Genomic DNA, 10,305 nt, shown 5'->3' with positions numbered 1-10,305 from the left:
AATAAAGTGGTTTTTATGCCATGATCGTCAAGGCTGCTCATGTGGCGACTGGCGAGCTGATCGAAAACTATACAAAATCACGCATTCTCAAAACTCTATAACGTGCCAATACGTGTCCGTTGTAACGTGCTTTCAAAAGGGGCATGCTTTGAGCTCACACATTCTGAGCCTTGCTAATATTTGTAATCTCTAATACAATATTTACAGGTTGTAATCGATCGATAAGTTCGACAAAACTTGCGTTCGATTGATGGCCCGCTTGAGCACGAAAGACGCGGATTCCTGCACATGGCATAGTTAAATATTCATGCGCAGATGGATTCAACAGTCGTCCTAGAACGGAGTAATTTCCTGCCATGGATGGCTATCGGTAGACGGAAGTTGCGTTGACGATACTTCCTGTTGAATTACATTCAGGGAATTGTTAGTCCAACATTCAGCTTAGAAGGAACGAAATGGAATAATGCAGAATTATTTAGAGGGTCGACCTGGATTCCTGAAAATGGTCGTCTTGCACGAACCGCTCGTTCAATCGGGGGGACGATGTCACATTGTGTCGTCCTCCTATCTGGATCTGTATTATTTTGGCGGATTCTACTCATCATGACGTTACACTGATCTATCGTCGGGTTCTTCACCTGTTTCATGGACTTCCTGTCTTCCACTGGATTGCTCCAGACGCTTTAGTTCTTCCTTGTATTTTCATCCTTCCTTCCTCATGTTCACATAATGTCCCACATGCAATGGGGCAGGGTACCGCACCACCGCGGTGAAACACCCCATCTCGTCGTCATCATGTATTGTTGTTGTTGTTGTTCTTGATCTGTCATATGCGTACCTTATGATGCTGCCACGGTGAATGTTGACGTGTTATGTAGTTATGAGCGTTCATTCATTGTTACATTCATTCAGCGTTACATTCATCATCATGCAATTATTTTTAACGTAATCTATAACATTGAAATAATCTACGGGTGGGGTGACGGTGGCGTAAATTTTGGTATGAAAATAGTTTAAGTTGCCTATAATTGTAGTTTCGCTATATTTCATGGGCAACAACAATAAATGGTGGAGAAGTCATGATGACATGGGATGTTTCCCCGTGGTAGCCACAGGACTCTACCCCACTTCAAAGAGGTTCATATACGAGGATGAAATAATGGTGGTGGAAAACCTCCCCACTTCATCATCAGAATATATTTATTCATTTATTTATGGTAGTGATTGATTGATTGAAAGAAAGAAAAAAATGGGGATTGTGTATTTATGGTAGTACGTCAAGGCGCCCCATTGGGGCATTACATGAGGGGGTAAGCGAAGATAAAAGTTAACACAAGTAGAATATAAATAACACGGAAATATTAAATGCACAGGAAATTGGCTAGTTCTCGCTTGAATACAATGAAATCGTTAATTATGACAATGTTCTGAGGAAGACAGTTCCACTCGTTGGATGTGTACGAAAAAAATGAACGAGAAAATTGGTCAGTGTTGCATAGAAAACGTTCAACTTTAAGTGGTCATGTCTCGGCGATGTATAGGAAGCAGCTGTGATGAAATTCGGTCGTGAAAAGGTGTTGTGAAAAAACTTGTGAAAAAGACAAAGTCGTAGAAACTTCCGGCGTAACACAAGATCAGGAAGGTCTAGAGATAGCTTGATTGATGAAATGCCAGAAGGATAGTAATACACATTAGATATGAACCGTGCTGCACGGTTTTGGAAAGATTCTAGTAAGTTATTTAGTGTAAATAAATGCGGATCCCAAAGAGAGGAATATATGTTGTTGGTGGTGGTGAGCGCGAAGCGAAGTCGGGTCGGAGTTCTGTGTACAGCTCTTCGAGGATGCCAGTAGCTTGCACAAAAGCAAAAAGGGAGCGAAGAGCCCGGGACTGATGCGCAGAGGAGCTCCATGGGCAAGCTGAATGGTCTACGGTCAAGGAACTCAAATTGGCGTCGAAACACCCGGCGTTCACACGTGTACCGGTCACAGCCCTAGATGATATAGGGAATCATAGCTGGGGTGTGGCAAACTGGGCTTAGCGCCGTGTTACTGTAACCCAGTTTATCCTGGAGCACAGGGGTGAAGGCGACGTTGAGTCGTAGACGCCGCAGAAGTGACGTAAAGTTGCGAGGGAAGTCACCTGGCATCTTAAATTAGCAATTAAGCGATGTAACTTGGAATAAACGATCTCTGACGTGGCGTCGCTCATGACCACATATGGGACATAGCTGCGTAAAGCCACGAATTATTATCATGCTCATGCTGTTGCCACTCTAATTTTTGTAAAAATCCAGTTTCATCCAATGCACTTTTCATTACGCTATTCATTCGTACTCGCAGGTGCGCACACCGCATACGTATAGCACGTAACTTTATCTACAGCGCGCGCGCAGAATGTACACGTGACTTCCTTGTGACGCTGCTACGAATAGCCGCATTTATATCCCCTAAGACAAAAGCACCTCGGCGTCAATTTTCATTAGGAAATTACAGTGTAATCCGCCATGTCTGTTGCGCCGCACCATTCTCGCAGCCATTATCGCTGTGATACAGCGACTTCTGAGCCAATCGAAGGGTGGGTTTCACAATGTATTCATTAGACGCAGGCGACAAGGTCACCGACGTTGGTCGGACAGAGACTAGCCTGAGTGTGATCAGACAGAGATGTAAATTAGGTTGCACGCTACTCTATATTAAAATGGGCTGTAGTGGACCTGGACTGGCAACTTGACCCTGGAGGTACCTGAAAGTAGAACCCAGAGCCAGAAGTCTGGAGTAGCATTCTTCTCTTATCCAAACTCTTGAGGCAACTCTTGGAAGACGCACTGCCCGGAGGAAACTTGCCAAGCTGCCATCCGTCTAGGTCTTGCTGCTAGGAACGCTGTACGTAAGCCGATTGAAGTCACTTCTCAGATCCGTTTTCTCACGGAGCTCAAAATGGCCTTGATGTTGAGCTAGATGCCGATAAGCAGCTTCTGAGCTGCCAGCCGGTTGCATTGAATGTCACTTTCGAGTTCGGATCATTCGTAGCACTATATACGTCAACCCGTTTTTGTCTGTTGGAATGGATAAGAGACTAGAAGCTAGAATTCTGTGTTTTGTTTCTTCCATCATTATTTGAGAAAAGAATACGACGTTTAGTGTAAGAAAGGTTAGTCGTGACCTTTATCGGATGTCCATGTGCAGTCGTACCGAACCACATTCCTGTATGTGTCCAGTGTTCATCAGGCTGCGTAAGCAATCTCCTCTTCGTGAAATGTCACACTTAGTGTACAGTACATTCTTCTTGGCCCCAAGGTATGCTACTCAGTTGGGGAACGTCTTTTAAGCTGCTTCAATGTCCGCAGTCCTACCCTGCGGCATATCCAACATGTCGCCACACTGGGCAGACAAACCATCACGGCAGACAAACCATTACCATTATTATTTTCTTTAATATTTTGTTAAGCACGGATCGTAACAGCAACAACAATAAACGAAGGTGAAGTGATGATGACATGGGATGTTTCCCCGTAGTAGCCCGAACCGAAAACCGCTAAAAACCCGTATTTTTCGCTGAATCGGAATTGAACCTAAATAAATTTAAGCCGTTACCGGTTCGCGAAACGGTTCATACGTAATGTGCGTCGTGAAAGATCGGAAGTACGATTTAGACAGCGGATTGAGCCGCGTTGCAAAACAAATACGAAACCAACACCGAAGAAACAAGACTGCAAACTGTATTTCCTCCTGGCAGCTATTGCGTTCATTCAGCCGCGTTAGGTCTTCCTTTTTGCAGTTGTACGCTTCCTTCCGTCACTACCACCGCCTTGTACGCAAATTTTGTCGTCCAGCGATCCTAAGTTTTCATTTTGGGCTGTGAAAATAACGGTCAGTCCCTGAGTATTTTTGTTGTTTTGTTTTCAGGGTGTACACGATGAGTGAACATAGAGAGTACAATATGCTACCGTAACATTGCGCCTGAAATGCAGATCTGTAGCACGATGTTGTGGTGGACCACTGTTGTGTCGGCAACAACAACAAAATACATTTGTGTTATTTGTTGTTTGAGAATCACAAGGAATTGCTTGCTTTTAACCCATGGCAACTTCCTCAAAATTACCTTTCCTGAACCGGTTCGAACCGATATTTTGCGCTGCCGCGGAGCTGATGCCACCCGAGCCAACAGGCCTGAACCTGAACCCGGACCGAATCGAAAAAAAAATAACTGTTTCGATTCGTGCTGTTAAGGCGACATCAGGCGTCACTTGTAAGGGGGACTCATCACCAGCACGACTGTACAAGCTATTCAAAATTACAAGAATAAAATATCGCAAATAGAAGCGGAGAAAACACACTTTATTGCTCTCCCGTTATCGCCGTATGACACGAGATTCAAGGCCATGTCCGCCTGGGCATTATACTGCTTCAAACTCAGTCCACGAACGGCCGCGCCACTTTTTACGATCTCTACGAGGACTACAAAGCATTCTTTTCCTCTTTTACAACGTCTCGCAAAACGTTACGACTGGCCACAACGCAAACGAATTCTTTCATAAAAGATGTTGCGGACGCGCGTTCGGCCGAAGCATACATCATGTCGCTATTACGGAGCCGTTGAGGCACACTTGCACGTATCTTGAGTATGTACTCAAAATGCGAGAACGGGTAGGGCGTGTTGGTTGGCATTCAACATGATTGAGAACGCACAGGAACACGGACAACGCTTCCATGTGTGTCGCCCTTGTCCCTCTGCGTCCTCAATCATACTCAAAATACAGTAGTTTTTCCGCTCACCCCGCTCAGTACTTTTTGGGAGAAGTATTTATAAAGTTTTTAGAGTACTTTTTCAGTATTTGGTTTCCTTCCAAAATACTTTCCTTCGTCGTCAAGTCGTATCCAGTTTTTCAGCTCGCTGGAACTTCCCCCCTCCCCTTTCTTCTTTCTTTTCTTTTGTGTGTGTGTTTTTAAGGGGGGGGGGGGAGGAATTTGTGCATCTATCAAAGACAAGTGTGCAACACATGAAGATGTGAACTGGAATGCGGCTTTCAATCCGTCTATTTAGTGACTTACGAATGGAGGGACCGGCATTCACAACAAATGACTCAGTGAGTGCGCATTCCTGAAGTATCTTGTTCGTTATAATAATATGCTGCCGCTCAAAGGCTCCTGTGTTTGAGACTTTTTCATTTGTAATAAGAGTGATTATCAAGTTATATGAAAGTTCTTTCATTAAGAGAGTGTACGGAAACGTTCGCATGGGACGGCGTCCATCCGCCGTTGCATTCTCCGTTGCCGCCAAAACGCTGCATGCAGTTAGCTTTGAACGTTTTTCGACAGCGCTGCCTGCCGCTGAGAAAAGCTTGGCGTTCTGCCTCTCGAAAAACGCTCCATGCGGTTGGGCCTTAAGACTACGCGGCTTCTTACGGCCTTGTAGCGTCACACTCATCTGATTACTTCACGCAAACATCAACAGGGTTCCCAAGGTCACGCACCGCCTCTCATTACTATTCTTTATGGTATTTTTGGAAATATTAAATTGCGCAGTGACAAGATATGTCATTCAGCGAAATATCTTGCATGATCTCTTTTCATAGACTGCTCGTTCCTAAGCATGCGTTTTGTAGCAATTTTATTTCAGCGTGAAGTCTAGGAAAAGTCACTTGCTGCGGTTCAATTTCTCTTGGATTCCCCTGTAACAGATGTGATATTATATATTCATGTCTTCAGAAACTTAATTGAATTTACTGGGCAGCTCAAAACGGCGGAGCCGTCCAGGCCTATCGTTAACGTCATCCCGCATTTTTGTTATAACGACCACGAGCGTCAAGCCGCTCGCTCGTTTCGATGAAGGTTCGGAAGCTTTAAATTAGTTTTGACAGACGAGCTCGGCACAGCAGCTCGAGCAACCGGTAAACGCTGATTCAATAAGCTGTACGTGTACGAAGCTATTTTACTTTAGCACGCGTATATGCTGCACAATGAGGTGAGAATTAACTACATCACTACACTGACAGAACTACAAGGGATCGTGACACTGGCAACTTCCACACTCAGCTTTCAGGGGCCATAACGCCATAGCAATCTGTGCTTCCAACCCAGCGATATGAAAGCTTCTTGCGCCGGCCCTTCTGTAAAAAAGAGAAAGTAAAGTAAAGTATGTGGGACTCGAACGTTTGACTCTCTTTATTCGCAGCTACGTGGATAGCAGTAGATTTGTTTTCGCGTAATGTGCCCTTAAAAGCAGTGCGCTGTATAGAGCCTCTTACGAAGACAAATGTGTAACATGAACATGAGGAACATCGAAAGAAGGCGCGGATCGATCTGAATGTGTTTGCTGTGGAAGAATAATGTATGACTTTTGCGAGAGCGATCCCATTGATATGCATTAGATCTGTGGTTGGTGGGCCGCATTGAGTTCGTAAGCTGTTTAGAGAGAGAAAAAAAAACGAGAATTGAACACGACGCCACTGCGGATACTACACGTACTATTTATTATTCGAAAGACAGTCGAAAGTCAAGAAAGAAGTCGAGAATACGAATAGCGTTTTTCGGTTTTGCGAGCTGTTTCCTTGTCCATGCAGTGATTGTCCAGTGACGAAGAGAGCGTTTGATGTGAATTAACAAAAATGACAGGACGGTGACGATTGCGTAACGCGAATTTCAGCGGTAGCTGTTGTGTGTGGACGCTGACACATTTATTGACGATATATGCGCAACTATTTTTAGAGTGACAAGTTCTGCCTTGTGATCCGTGAAGTGATTGCTGATGTGTAGAGTTGGGGGGGGGGGGGATATGTTTATTAGACAAAAAGGGAAAAAAAACGGGGAAAGGTCAGCCAAACGGGACGTCGGCTTGCTATTCCAGAAATAAGAAATAATAATAAATAAATAAAAAGAAAAGAGAATAATTAAAGAAAGAAAGAAAGAAAGAAAGAAATAAGAAGGAATAAGAAATAAATAAATAAATAAAGAAAATAAAGAAATAAGAAATAAAGAAGTAAGAAAAAGAAATAAATAAAAGGAAAAAAAGTAAGAAAAATAAATAAATAAATAAATAAAGAAAATTACGAAATAAGAAATAAAGAAAAAGAAAAAGAAGTAGGAAAAAACGAAAAACTACCAGATGATAAAAGAAGGATGAGGTAGATTAAAGACAAAGATGACAAAAAAGATGACTAACAAACGGTGAAGGAATGATGAGATGAATCACAGAAGATGACTTTAAAAAGAAAGCATGAGGTTAATGCGCTGAAGGTGAGAGTGGGGCACAGAAGAAGAATGAGATTTCACGACTGAGTTCACAGGCTGTTCATCAGACCTGAGTCTCTCAAGAAAGTCAGCACTGCTTTGGTCACAGACTGCTGTGTGTGATCTCGTACTGGGCCGAGCAGAGTGGCCAGAGAAAAGTCCGTGCACCGCAGCTCGAGTAGGCGTCGTCTCAGCGTGACTCGAGAGGTGTCGAATCTGTGACAGTCGAGGAGAAGGTGTGGCACATCAGCTTCAACAGCGCAAGTGGGGCATTTGGGCGACTGGAGAAGACCCATTTTACAGAGGAGTAGAGGTGTCCTGGCGACATTAAGGCGTAGTCGGTGTAGAATGGACGCTTCTTGACGCGAGCAGTGGTGTGTGGCAACGAAATCCATCGACGGGTCGATAGATCGGAGATGGTCGTTCAGTCGGACAGCGTCCTCTTGAAACTGCCGAGTGCCGTTATAACGGAGTCGCTGTGTCTGTAACCGACACGATGAGGCTGAAAGTGGTAGGAGACAGTTACTGGAGGTGCCGTCCCCATGTGCCCGACGTGCTAAGGCGTCTGCGCGGGTGTTTCCGTGCAGGCCGGTGTGACTGGGTACCCATTGGAAACACAGGCTATGTCCAAAGGATAGAAGTCGGTTGTATATTGCGACTATCATGGTATCTAGGCCGCCGATTGTTCTGGAACAATAATTTGCTAGAACTTCTAGCGCCACCTTACTGTCCGTGAACACAACCCAAGCGCCAGGCGGTGATACCGCTATGTGGTTCAACGCTGTCAGTATGGCGAAGAGCTCGGACTCTGTAGATGACGTTTCGTAGGGGAGCTTGTGCGCCACTTCAAGGTTTTCATTTGGCATATAAAAGGCTGCAGTAGATCCGCCTTGAGACACTGATCCGTCAGTGTACACAGGGAGTCGTTGCGAGTACGCTAAGTTAAGGTGCTCCAGTGTAAGTTGGTGAGCAACAACGGGAGGTACAGCGTTTTTCTTCAGAAGACCAGGAATGTGATCACATACAGGAGGCCTGCGAAGAGTCCACATCGGCGGGGCATAGGAAAGCACTGATGGCGTGGTGGGGAGGTGCACTCTCAGGCGGTCAACAGCAATACCAATGCTGGAGTCCGGACAGTCAATATCAATGAGCCGAAGATGATGGTAAGGATGCTGTGTGAGGTACCGTGCATATATCCGGAGAGTTTCCACTCCGGAGTTGTAGAGTTGGGATTAGTGGGACAAACATATATTACTAAAATCGGGACAAAAGCGTTGCGGGACAGGAAACGCTGAAAAATCGGGACACTTTCCGGGACCACGTACCTATTTCTGTGTATGTCAAAACTGCTTTTATTAGCTTTAGATTATTGTAACTTGGTTTGTGTTACAGAAACCGAAACCGGAGGGTTTTGTGATACAGCCACCTGCGCCTTCCCGAGACCTTCCCGTTAACAGCCACCGCTGTAACAGAGTTTGCGACCTAGGAAGAATTATAGCACCGTGACCGTCGGTGGAACGGACAAATACGTTCACGTCAAAGAAGGAACCCAAGTAGCACAACATCTTGTCCCAATATTGGCAACATCGGACCAATATTGGACCAATATTGAACTAAGATGTTGTGCTGCTTGTGTTAAGGTTCACTAAAAGTTCAGTAATAAATGTGGCGTTCAGTGCATGTTGGAACTCCTATCTCACCATAATGCCCTCTTGAAAGAGAACTTCACCGCATGCAACTCTGAAGGTCAACCATTGCACAAAATGACAGCGTTATCTCTGCTGATTTAGGGGAAGGGCGAGGTGTACGCCTTTTTGTGACAATTAACATATCTGCATGAGTGTCACAAAAAGGTGTACGCCTCCTGTTCTCAACAAGTCACCCAAGCAGCACAATGTACTGAAAGTCGAGTGCAATAGGGGTGGACAGTATGTGTTTTATCAATGTTCCTTAGTTTCACGAGTCTGTTCAAGGCCTTCCACCTACCCGTCCACCCCTATTGCACTCGACTTTCAGTACATTGTGCTGCTTGGGCAGAAGAATCACTTCACTATCTTTTACTAGCACGCAGCTACGAGCAACGTAAACAACAACTATGTTGTCAGAAACTGCATATCCACGTTCTTCTTCTCTTTTTTTTTTCTTTCAATCCCTGCTTCCCCATCTTCAACTTTCACATAGCGATCGTTATTGTTACATTTAAAGTTCGCGCGCTCCAATGGCGCTTATGACGTATCACGGGCCGAAGTAATGCATTTAACACGTGTTAATGTCGGGCCCCTGGCCATAATCCTATTAACATGGTAACCAACGCGAAGAAACACAGACGGACGCGTTTGTTGCCGTGTTACTTAACAAACATGCTCTACATCTTCTCGCACTTTCATAATCTTATTGTTACAAAGTAGCAGCCCTGCAGTAGCCTGTCCGACCTTGTTGCAATTCAAGTCTCTTTTCTTATGTGTGTGGTTTTTTCTTTTTTCTTTTTTGACCATCATCATTCCTGAACCAAGCATGCCTCCTACGTACATGACATAATGGAAATCAAGCTAGCGTGCAAAAAGGGACAATTAAGTACTACTTGCACTACGAGAAAGAACTACGAGAAATTGACGCGCGCTGTCTGACGTCATCGATGACTAACCTTCTCTTCTTTCACCGTGATGCCCAATGACACGTGCGAGACAGGTGGCTGATGAATTATTAATGGAGGTCCCATTCGCGAAGTCGTCGGCAATGATCCCGAAAGCACTGCCAGCGAAGATCGCGGTGCTTATTGATTCCCGATGCTTAGGGGCGAGGTTTGGAAAACGACTCGCTCGAAGGAAGCCATTGTTGCCGACGCGTGGTTGACGCCTCTAATTTTAATGCGGAATCGATAGCTTTTAAGCGTTGTGCGCGGCGAATTGGTAAGTGGCTAGCAGGAAATTCGCTTCTGTCCCATAACTGCATGCTGCGGTATCGGACAGGTGCCCCGGAACGTGATGGATGTATTGTAAAGCGAATCCACCATTCCGTATATAGCCGCGACCTGCGTCAATAGTCCTCGCTAGATAAAGGAAAGGAGAAGAGA

The sequence above is a fragment of the Ornithodoros turicata genome, chromosome 3 (assembly GCF_037126465.1).
Source record: "Ornithodoros turicata isolate Travis chromosome 3, ASM3712646v1, whole genome shotgun sequence".
Taxonomy (NCBI): Eukaryota; Metazoa; Arthropoda; class Arachnida; order Ixodida; family Argasidae; genus Ornithodoros; species Ornithodoros turicata.
This window is presented reverse-complemented; position numbering follows the sequence as displayed.